General features: G+C 35.1%; 1 pseudogene; it reads left to right on the forward strand.

Annotated features, from left to right (window-relative positions):
• The first annotated feature begins 220 nt into the window (after positions 1 to 220).
• Positions 221 to 1,724, forward strand: LOC149769146 (uncharacterized; annotated as a pseudogene).
• Positions 1,725 to 12,906: the final 11,182 nt, after the last annotated feature.

The raw sequence follows: 12,906 nt of genomic DNA on the forward strand, positions 1-12,906 counted from the left end.
TTTCTACAAAGGCTTTTGCAATACTATTTTCCCATATGGCAGTCTACTTTCCAATTGCCTTTGGCGTACAATGTGGGGTCAATGTAAATAATTGTCTCAACCATAGTTAATAAATAATTGGTTTAAAGAAATATCACTGTCCTTTGTTGCATTAGTCTTACTATCTTTGTCAATAATTTTGGTATACGGAGCGGGTACATTGTAATATCCATTTCAAATTAGAGACAGTTTACATCATTTGGATGAAACTGGCATCCAAAGAAGAAGCAGAAGGCGACTGTATCGCAGAGTGTATAACGTAGCTGACCCTAATCATTTATAGCATGTAGACACTAATCTTAAGTTGATTAGATGGTACTTTGTCACTGTTGGAGGCATTGGTGGTTTCAGTCGCTTCATCACCTTCCTTGAATGCACAGATAACAAAGTTGAGACTCTCTTAAACTGATTCTAAGTGGTATGCAGGAGTTACCGTTAAGGGTTAGGTCTGACAGAGGCATGGAAAACACTAAAATACTAACTACATGATTAGAGCCCGTAGACCAAATCGTTATAATATGATTACACCACGTATTCAATATATCCCAAAAATATCAACCCGCTCGGAAAATATTTATCAAAAACCAAGAAGAGATTGGATCACCACACACATACCCAGAGTTACTTATGGACTTTTATAAAAAATAAACAATCAGCATATAAAAATATAAATCAAATCATAGACTCAGCAGGACTTAGGACAAAATATAATTACTATCCCCACAAAACCAAAAGACCCAGTAACTAGCTAAATAAATTTAGAAGCCACCACATAAAAACCCATAACATATCATTCAATTTTATAAAAGTATTAATAAATAATTCACTTACGAAGCACCTATAAAAAACTAAGGAAACCGCAAAATTGGATGTCCTAGATGTCCTTAACGAACCGAGTAATCAGCTAGGATTCCGGTCCTAGATGTCCTTAACGAACCGTGTAATCGGCTATGACTCCGGTCTCTTGCTAAATAAAGTATAAATAGCATTCAATCTCTAAAAACATTAATTAATAAATAACTTAAAGAGGTAATATCTAAAAACTTATAAATAACATAACGTAGGAAGCACACCCTAAACACCTCGACTAGTAATACCATAATAACCTTGAAAATCTCTCTTCATACATGATTTCTACTAAGAACCTCTATACACAGCATAGAACATCCCCCCTCCTTTTAGAACATTTTGAAGAAGAAAAAAAAAAAAAATCGAAAAAAAAAAATCGAAAAAAACACCAGGGAAATGCAACAAGAAACTAGCGATGTAAAGCAAGCAGGACCGTTCCCGAGCTCTCCTTCCCACTAAAGACAGCCAACCATTCAACTGTTGGGACCTATATGGACCCACAGATTGAGGCCAAACTATCAGGGTTCCTTGAATCCATAAAAGCCTGGGGAGGTGGCACCATCCCCTTCCCCAGGAACAACTAGCAGACTGCGGTGCAGTCAGAAAAAAGTGGCACATGCACAATTGTGCGCACGCCACTATAATTAAACTCAACAACAAAAAAAAAATATGATTACAGGCAACGGTACGCTTAACCGGCGCATTGAGCGTCTATGGAGAGCTGTAAATGAAGGGGTTCTAAGTTATTATTATGATCTCTTCTATTCATGGAAGATGAGATCTTGGACATCATGAATAATGTACATATTTTTACTGTTCATCATGTGTTCCTTTAAAAAAATAACGAGAAGCTGATCATCTGGCGAAATGCATAGGCATTGCATAGCGTACGTACTGTCAGACCATCTCCGATAAGACTATATAGCATGGCTCATGAATAATACCTTTGAGTCCCGTGAATTTATAAAGATGACCATAGTAATGACCTCATAATAATTGTTACAAAAACAATTGTTTTAATGTTAAATTGATTCGGTTGTTTTATAAAGTTAAATCTAGGGAAATATCGATATAAGGGCAGAATTTAAATATATGTGATAGTAAAAACTTTGGGATGGTAGTGACACAAAAGGACCAAGAGACTAGTTTACACACACACAGAATCAACATTTAACACAAAGTGGGTGATAACATGTTATTGGGTTATTTTCAACATGCAAGAATTAACATCTGATACCAAATGGATGAATAAAGGCTGTGTGACTAATGGCACATAAAAGAATGAACATATAACACCAAATGGATAATAAAAGAGGTTAACATAAATCGAAATTATTGAGCGAATTATTGATATTTATTCAGTGTAATTATTAAGCTGATTACATATATTGAATTTTGACAATAACTTCGATGAATAACAATTAATTTAATTTGCAACGTTCTCTCTACTTTGAATGATTTGAAAATTATTAATAAACACAGACCTTTTATCGTCGTGGGGAGAGCATGGAGGCTTGGACATAGGGACAAGTGGATGCACTTGCCACATTCCATGATGTCACCTCTAAACATGATTTGTTTTACGTGCGTACAACATTATGTCTAAGCACTACATGTATGCATCCACCCCTTCCGAAAATATTTATGCGGGCGCCTCTGGTAAAGAGAAATCTGGTTACACTACCAATGAAGAAAAATGTCATGATTCGCAGCATTGCGTAGCCTGTTTAACAAGGAAATGAGAGATATCATCACTTAAGACTGTTTGGTGAAATAAGAAAATACAGTATATTCAAGTATATTCAATCCGACGAAAATATACACAGATGGAATACCCGATAGAAAATCTTCACATACTCAAACGTTTATATGCTCACCAATATTATGGCTAGTACATGGGACACTGAATGAAAGTCATATTTAAAGGATACATACATACATACATACATACATACATACATACATACTGTAACACCCAGTGTGTTATATATCGAAAAGACGAAAAGACCAGAGTTCAAGACTTAAAATACTTCTTTTTCAAGATTTAAAGGTGAGATACAAGATTCTTGTCAATCGCGGATAGTGACTTTACATAAACACAGTGTCTGTCATAACAGTAAATGTCTGAAAATATAGAGCAGGCTTGTTTGTCTAAGTGCCAAAAGACAACGTTACAATACACCATATTATAGTGAAATTAATTATATTATTAAATTCATGCGTGTATTAACAGCTAAATTTATTATATGGACTGTAACACATTCTGGCATAGAAGCGTGATCTCAATAAAAAAATAATTTTAGTACTAGTGTACTTAAAATGTGTGGTGGGAGAGAGAAGCGGCATTATAAACAAATACTTAATAATTATAAAGTATTTAAATTCAATTGCAATTATGTAACAAATCTATTTAAAATTTCTCATCACAATTTGACTCAGATTTAGGATTTTAAAGTGGCAAAGTTAATATCGGTTATAATAATATATATATATATATATATATATATATATATATATATATATATATATATATATATATATATATATATATATGATGGTTTTAGAATATATGGTCGAAATTCTTTCTGTGGTGGTGGTGGGCACCAGACAGACACCACCCACATATTTTTAAAAAAGAAGTGTTTTTATGTGCATTTGTATTACTCGAAAGTGAGTAAGTTTGTTATCTTTTATAAAAAGAATTTAGTTCAAATTTTGTTTATTTAGAAATTGAGAGTGGGGTATTTAATTTTTTTCTCTAGTATTAACTAAGGGGTGATTCCTCCGACATACGTTTTGTTCCTAGTCGGAAAACTCCTTTCCCCCTTTGTTTTTTTCTCAGTAACCTTTGCCAGAGGTCGCCTATGTTTCGTGTATATTAAAATGTTATGCTATATTGTATGTTTTCCTATAGATTTTATGTTAGGACGGCAGTGTTTTTTATTTCCCCGGTATTTTTTCCAATTTGTTTAATTATTTTTATAATTTTTAAGTTTTTAAAATTTTTGGATATCTGTATATTGGAGACCAGAAATTCTGGTCCGAATTGGGGGATGAGATGAGGGTTGCATTCCGCATTGGCGGCGATATCCTTTTTTATTGGGTGTGTTACAGAATTCTTCTCGCATCCCTCCTACTCTGATTTCCTTTTATATTTTTTTAATTTTGTTATGAAGACGGTGCATTAAAACTTTGAGAAAAAAATAAATAAATAAAACTAATGTCTTATATGAGTGATCATGGTGCGGTGTTCATTTCTACCTAGATCTTCCTGCTTTGCCGCTCTGCCAGCTCTCTGCCAGTGATTGTCTGCACTCGTATTTATAGACCCCTATTCACGTCACATGACCTTAGTTAGCCAATCAATGTTTATCTTTCTCACGGTTAGTCATGACGGTAACCGAGGCAATTGTTCAAACAGCATGGACAAATACATCTGCACACAACATTTTGACAGAATTAAGTTGTCCAATCAATGTCCGTGGTGTACATTTTTACTTTTCATCTTATTGATATAGTCATGCCTATGATTAAGTAGAACTAAAAGAAACGGACAAGTGAATTTCGATGCGAATCGAGCGAAAATACAACGTACTGCTGATGCAATGAGTTGTAATATGCTTAGAAAGTGTCCCTATCAAATGAATACTAATTCGCACATGAAAGTAACATAAGTTCTACATAACCAAGAACTTACAATAATGAACAGTAACATAAGTTCCAACTTATTGTTCAACAAAATTCTGACAAGGGAAATGTGATTCTTCGGCTCGGTACATTGATATCATCACTATCCTACATTTATGCTGTTTCGGCAATAAAACTCCACCGGATGGTTGAAGTCACTAATTTATGGACTAATGACCTATCTCTGGCTTTGATATTCTAAAACCATGGAAGGCAAGATAATTCATTTCCTGAACTATTCGTGAGAAATCACAAGAAGACACACGAATGGTCCAACATGAAAATGAGTATGGCACAATAGCTGCTAACATGCGAACCTCTTTCCACTTAATGTTGACATCCCAGGGCTTGTAGAACTGTTGATGTCTTGAAATGAATTCCATGACAAATTCATTAACACTTATGACAACAGCACGACATTACGAGGACCAGAGCAAGGTTGTATACTCAAACTTAGTATAAAGCGAAGAGTACATGTTTATATATGTTGTGGTGTTCCACAGGGGTCTGTTCTTGGACCTGTTCTCTTCATTCTATATACTCAGTCGCTCTGAAGTGTCACAGATCATCATACAGTGTCTCACCAATTGTACGCTGATGACACCCAAATATACAAATCTAGCCACCCAACTGAAGTTGATGCTACCATCCATGATGTAGACAGGTGCATTTCTGATGTGAAATGGATGAAATGTAACATGCTGCAGATGAATGATGATAAAAATGAGACCATTCTGATCACAACACAAAGATTTTCTCATTCACATCCTGTACCTCAAACAATAAATATCAGCAACACCAACAATAATACACACAATCAGTACAAAAAAATAGGTTATATCTATATAAGGGAGTAATGTAGCATTACTCCAAGCACTGGCCTAAGGAGAATTACTCTAAAGACTATATACTTATAAATATATATATTTTATTACGAGGATGTATATTAAAATCCCTATGGTTGACGAATATAAGGACATTAATTACCACTAATAGTACTAGAACTATTCCAACCTTACCGCTAAACAAGCATATCAATAATTCGCTCCATACTGGGTTTCTGCTTGGTATCGAACCTAGGACCTCTGAATGCGAGATAAGACAACTATCGCCTGCCTGCACTTTCCAGCGCCCATACTACCACGGCCACCTCCACATCACCAAAAAATGATGTTTCGGTTGCCGTTCATATACGGTACTAGAACGTGCAGACACTCTCGAAACTTTTAGATATATATATCGTATGTCCTAAGATACCTTGGCACTGGCAAAGTTAGGTTATATCTATATAAGGGAGTAATGTAGCATTACTCAAAGCACTTGCCTAAGGAGAATTACTCTAAAGACTATATACTTATAAATATATATATTTTATTACGAGGATGTATATTAAAATCCCTACGGTACTAGAACGTGCAGACACTCTCGAAACTTTTAGATATATATATATCGTATGTCCTAAGATACCTTGGCACTGGCAAGACACTGGCAATAATAAATACACACAATCAGTACAAAAAAATAGGTGTTACTCTGGATAGTACTGTCACATTGGACCAACATATCATAAACATATGCAAGGCTGCATATCTTGAGCTGAGAAGCATCAGTTTCTTTCGCAAATATCGTTCAGTTGATGCCACTAAAACACTTGTGCGTACATTAATACTTTCGAGACTGGACTATTGTAACTCAATTCTGTCTGGTTCATCTCAATATATGCTCCATAAACTTCAAAACGTTCAAAACACAGCTGATCAGATTATACCACGATCGGAGCACACCTGCCCGCCGCTCTGTACCCTATACTGGCTATCCATTCGATCCAGAATCAAACACAAAATTTGTTCTCTGTGCTACGTTTCACTGTCGCACTCCAGTCCAACATACCTATCCGACCTCACCCGTGCGTACACACCAGCAAGATACTTACTGTTATCTTCTGACAATTGAAGACTCATTATTCCCACTATGAAAACAAAGTCATATGGTCAGCGTTCTTTTCCATACCAGGGCCCAGCACCGTGGAATGAATTGCCAACTACTTAGACACAAACACACAGTGATCTCATTCAAGGGTGCTATCAAAACTTACGTATTTCGACTGCAAGAACAAACTTAAAGACCTATTAATGGTTCCTACCTTAAATATTCCCAGCATGTTGTTTATATTTTCTAATTGCATGGTATTTGATTTTGTAATCATATCATTATATATGTTTTTTTTTTATGTTAAGGGTATTTTCTAATGTTGTAAAGCGCTTAAAGCTTCTAAAGATTAGGGGCTATACAAAATTCTCATTATTATTCTTATTATTATTACAAGAGATGCCGATGGCGATATAATTAATGATTACTATTGGAAGAGGACTGTAGTTTTTAATAGTACCAAGTATTTTGGTTTGTTGAGTTAGGTATTACAATTCATACATACATACATACATACATACATACACGTACGTACGTAAGCACGCACGCACACACACCAATATTATGGCTAGTACATGGGACACTGAATGAAATATGTTTAAGTCAGATTTAAAGGATACATCCATCCATCCATACATACATAAATACATACATCCTTCCATCCATCCATCCATAAATACATACATACATACACACGTACGTACGTAAGCACGCACGCACACACACCAATATTATGCCTAGTACATGGGACATTGAATGAAATATGTTTAAGTCATATTTAAAAGATACATACATAACATACATCCACAAATACATACATACATACATCCTTTCATCCATCCATCCATAAATACATACATAGATACAGACATACATACATACATACATACATACATACATAAATACATACATACATGCATATATACATACATACATACATACATACATAGATGCATACATCCATCCATCCATCCATCCATACATACATCCATCCATCCATCCATACATACATACATACATCCGTCCATCTATCCATCAATCTGTCCATCCATCCATCCATCCATACATACATACATACATACATCCATACATATATACATACATACATATGAATCTTTTGGAACGTGAATGGGAATAAACAAAACTCACGGTCCGTTCGGTAAGAAGTAATCACAAAATATTTTCCTTTGAAGTTGAATTAAATAGGAAGGACTTATTTCAGCCGATTGCAAATGTTTTGCTACGTCGGGTACATGGTGTGGTCATTAAAATGTACGAGTGTTGCTTGTAGGCTGGCATTGTTTGATGTTAAGCCACAGTCAAAAAGGTGTCAATAATTACTTCAATTACAATGTCGCTCAAGCAAAGAAAGGGTGAAAGTAACGATATGCAAAATGACAATAATTCCAACCCTTAATTTCATATTGTGGAATTAGGATAAAACCTGAAATATTACCACCAAAAATGTTTAGAGGAAATCAAACATGTTTTTTTTTTTTTTTTTTTTTTTGTGGCTTATTCGTATGATAGCTTATTTACTTTCTTTATACTATTGATCACTAATTTCATTCCTTACAGATTTTATCTTAATAAGTTTCAGTGATGATGTCGACAAATATGGCAAATACAACAAGTGTTACAAGCACAGAAAAGGGCTAATAAACCGATCATTCCCATTGATCGTTAGACATTTTCAAAATAGATGAGGTATCCAGACATTATCTGTAATGCATGAGGAGGGGAGTACGTGTCTATTTTAAACTATAATATACACCCAGGTATGGAAGGTGGGGCAACATATTATAGTCTAAATTATTTTTGATTTTTTTCTAATATACTCAAACACGGATCAACATGGGTAACGTTGTTATTAAACCCTCTAACTTTTGGATTGGGGTTGGTGGGCTGGGGGTGCAGGTGATCACCTCATAAGACCGCTATTTTAGTCATAATGTGCGGTCTTACATTGTCCACACTAAAGGTATCATGGAAAGTACCTAGATAAATTAAATATAACCCTGAAACGAGAACAATTCATTTGAAGTAAAGAAGTTATCCCTAGGAAAAGTACCCTACTGTTTTTTGGCGGCCCCAAGCTCTGTCATGTTCAATGTGATTATACAGTGCATAAAGTCACCTTTGTAAATTTATCTCGCATACATATTCAAGATAACGACCGCTCCGATGGCCTTTTCGTTAGCGCGTCCGCCTCTGATGAGACAGGTTGAGGGATCGAACCCCGGCCGAGATATACCAAAGACTTATAAAATGGTACAAACAGATGCCTCGCTTGGCGCATTAAGAGGTTAGTGTTAGGACTGGTCGGCCTGTTGTCAGAATAATGTGACTGGGTGTCGCATCATGCTACATGTCTGTTGCTTGATGTCCCAGTACTAGGCATCACTATAAAATGTCACAATGTAGACATCGTAGCTGTATGACTGAAAAATTATTAAAGCTATGTTAAAAACCTAGATCAAACAGTCATGTAATTCTGTTCAACGTGTTCATGAATTCATCAGTTATTGAGTCCTTACTGTGTCTACATGACAGAGTTGTTTCCCTTTGTGAAACCTAGTCTTTTCCTCGCTCAGTAAGCATATTCCATAAAGCTCCGAATACAATAAAGCTAAAGAGTCATTATTATCATCTGTTCGTTCTAATAAAAAACAGTGTGTTCTCAACTTACATGAAATCTGCATTATGATTACTAAAGCCACTCGATCCCACACCGCTATCCAGCACAAGCATTGTACAGTTTCCTCTTATTCATTGAAGCCAATATCCTGATTTAGTTCTGTCTTATGAGAAGTTGGTTACTTGAACCATTTCATTTTTGTTATCTGACTTGCAACAGTTGCATTAAAACATCTCGGGAGAAATTAGACACGATAAATAAGATTTAACTTAGGTTGGTGACTGTATTTATACGTATGTATAATGGACTGCTCGGGTAGCCAAAGTGGTTAGAACGTCCGCCTCAGATGTGCAGTAGGTCAAAGGTTCGAACCCGGCATAGTCATATCCCGACTTATAAAAAAGTACTAGCAGCTGAGTCACATGACGCCAAGAATCACGTGTTTAGTAGTAGGCTTGTGTTACTGTTAGGATAATGTGACTAGGTGGGGAATGATTACACATGTCAGCGACGTGATGCGCCAGTGCTAGGCTTCACTCTAAACTGCCACACTGCAAATATTGTAGCGATATGCCTCACATAGTTAAAGCCTTGTTATAATTCGTGAACGAAACACACACACACACACACACACACGTATGTATAAGATATAAGTTAAAATCCACCGTCAAACCGTAGACTCCGGATGGATCCTGATTTGCCCACGCATTATACAACTTGGACTCTGATCTACCCTTTTCCTAAAACTCAGAAATCTGGGCATTCAAGGAAATATTTTACATGTAATACAAATTGCACTCACATGTACAAACCTTAGCCCTGATGAATGAATCAAAGGTCGAACCGTTTCCTATAAAACTGTGCATTCTGCTTGGAGGTGTGTTATGAGCATTATTATTCCACTTCATCTGTGATAATGGCGCTTGCCGATGATATAACTCTATTTGTAAATGCGCCGGTCCATTTTCAAACAATGCAAAATATATGTAACAGATGCTTCCTAAAATGGAACTTAAGCTTCAAGGTTAGTAAAAGTTGCATATTAGTTTTCATCCAGAACATGTAACCAATAGTCTTTGTAATAGGGTAAACAGTTTTTCAACAAGCCGTCATCATTTTACTGAATCGAAATGTAGACTGTATAGTTACAAATTATACATGAAATAATTTCTTAAATAAATACTGTTCAAAGAAAACAATAGGAGAAGCTTAAGTGCAAAATAGACAATCATACGACAGCTAATTTAAATGAAACCGAGCATTTTGGAAGTCCTGTTAGCTCCAATATTAAATATTTGACAGAAATAAAAAGAGCATGCAATAAATGAAGAAACTCATTTTATTCTCACACAGGGATCGGCACATGAAGTTAGAGCCAATTTTCTTACCTGATTCCGCCTGTTTAAAGAAACTGTGATACCATCAGAACATTCAGCTATGCAGTTTGTTTGAATCTCAGACACAAAAACTTAACAAAACCTGGTGTATTTCTGCATAATAATACCAAATGTCCTCAAGGATATTATTTCCATAAACCACACATTCAGGAATAAACTAAATTATACTAGGGAAAAAGACAATTGTATTATAAATGGATAAAATGAAACAAAACCTTTATTTTGGCAAACTATGTCATTTTCCTGAAAATATAAAATATGCATACATGCATACATACATACAGTGCTCTTTGTCGTCTACATTATAATGTAATAAAAGATTCATAAAAGGGCTTTCTATATTAGCTAGAATACTTATGACTGGGTGGATGAAATAATAGGTAAAGTTAGATGCAAGATAAAGTAGCATTGTGCAAGTATAATTCCAAATAATAAACCATGAGACACTGGATGTGAAAATATATGTTTACTCATAACAAAGTTAGAGTGTATCTTTTTTCATGCATAGGTATAAACTGAAAGTGTGTATGTACAAGTGATCTTCGATCTCCACATCCTCGCCATTATCGTCAATGGTAATAACACGTACAACAACACTATTCAATGTCAACAATAATAAGAATGTCCAGTACCACTAGTTTACTAATACTTTGCGAGATTTCTAATATTCGAGTTTCATCTACACCTATAATCCAAGGTAAAGTGGGTAATTGCATGTGACTGAAGATGTGTTGTATGAATCCGGGTCTGGAAGCATACTCCCTCCCCATAATGCAAATCGGAGAAAGTCATCCTATCCTCCACTGACTCGTACAAAGTCATTATGTAAATACTGACAAAGTAAAATATATGATTTTTCTCTCTCTCTCTCTCTCTCTCTCTGTGAATGAATGAATGAATGAATGAATGAATGAATGTGCAAACAAATAATGAGTGAACGAACGATCAACCTAACTAAGAAACTAACGAACGAATAAAAATACAAATAAAAACATAAATAAATATCTTTGGTGTCAGAATAGGGCAAAATATCCAAATGAAATTAGATAGTTATGTTACCACGCGTATGCGCTTGGGTTGTCGGCAGTAATCTGAATATCCCATGGCTTGGGTCTCAGTGAAAGTCGTGATTTGATTGGCTGATTGCTGACACTTGAAATTCCTCGAACGTTTGTCGCTCCTCTTGCAGATCGTGAACATTAATCAAGGTGTAATTAAAATACGTCATCTATTGTACTGTAAGTCCTATTTTATATTCACAGTTACTGAATAAGTTATTTTACAGTATTTAAAATCTGCCAATCGACATTGTTTTAAATTTGTTTGGAATAGAACGAGTAAGCGTATATAAGAGACAAACACTGAATTACTAGAAAACATTCATTAAGTTAACCCCGGCATTAAGATTTATAATTGTTGTGTGTTAATAATATTGATATGGCATTCGAGACAAGACACGCCTCATCTGGACTGGAAGACACGTATTCTATCAACATGAAAAAGGTAAGCTTATTTTCCTATATTTCACCATAAATGTAGCATCATTGGAATTCAACCGATAACATGCATTTTATTTAGCAATATGTAGCATACACGGCTGTTATTATTATAACAGTAGTTGTAGTAATAGTAGTGACAGATGTAGCAGTAATCGTAGTAATAGTTGTGGTAGCAGTTGCATCAATAGCAGTACGATTACGTCACGCAACTTCTTCTCTTATAAGTCTAAAAGAATAAATATCATGTTTGCTAATACTGATTTATTTCTTAATATTAATATACAAGTATTCATCTGTACCGATAATAATGTCGGCATCGTAGTCAGACGAATTAGCAAGTAACATCAATAGCGACGGAATTGGCGGTAGTGAAGCTATAACAAAGTCGTTAATTGGCCTTTTTGTTTGTAATAAAATTATGCCTTCACATTCGTGATATCATTTTCGCAAATGTAATAAGTTAAACTCGTAACATTATTCAATTAAAAGACAATTTGTTAACTTAGGAACATTCTGTGTTTAATTACTAGCAATATAGTAGCGTTAGCTCTGATGACTTGTTTGCCTTTAGGTTCACGTTTCGGGCCTCGAAATAATAACTTTCCTCTGTATTTAATCAACTCTGTACTTAAGGAATATCGTTGCTTATCGGTTCCTAACCGATCTATATAATGGATTAAGACATTAAAACAAGAAATAAAACAATATGATATACTCTCCGTCGTCTAAAGTCTCCCACCCAATATATCAAGGTATGAAGTTATTTACATATGTAGTCATTGTAAAACATTTTGGGCTTTTCATTTTTCAATATATCTGTTCTATGACATATTATTGATTAAAGCATTCAACTCGCTGATGCGCGCGT

This window comes from Sinohyriopsis cumingii, unplaced genomic scaffold, assembly GCF_028554795.1.
Source record: "Sinohyriopsis cumingii isolate HCF-2022 unplaced genomic scaffold, ASM2855479v2 utg004484l, whole genome shotgun sequence".
Taxonomy (NCBI): Eukaryota; Metazoa; Mollusca; class Bivalvia; order Unionida; family Unionidae; genus Sinohyriopsis; species Sinohyriopsis cumingii.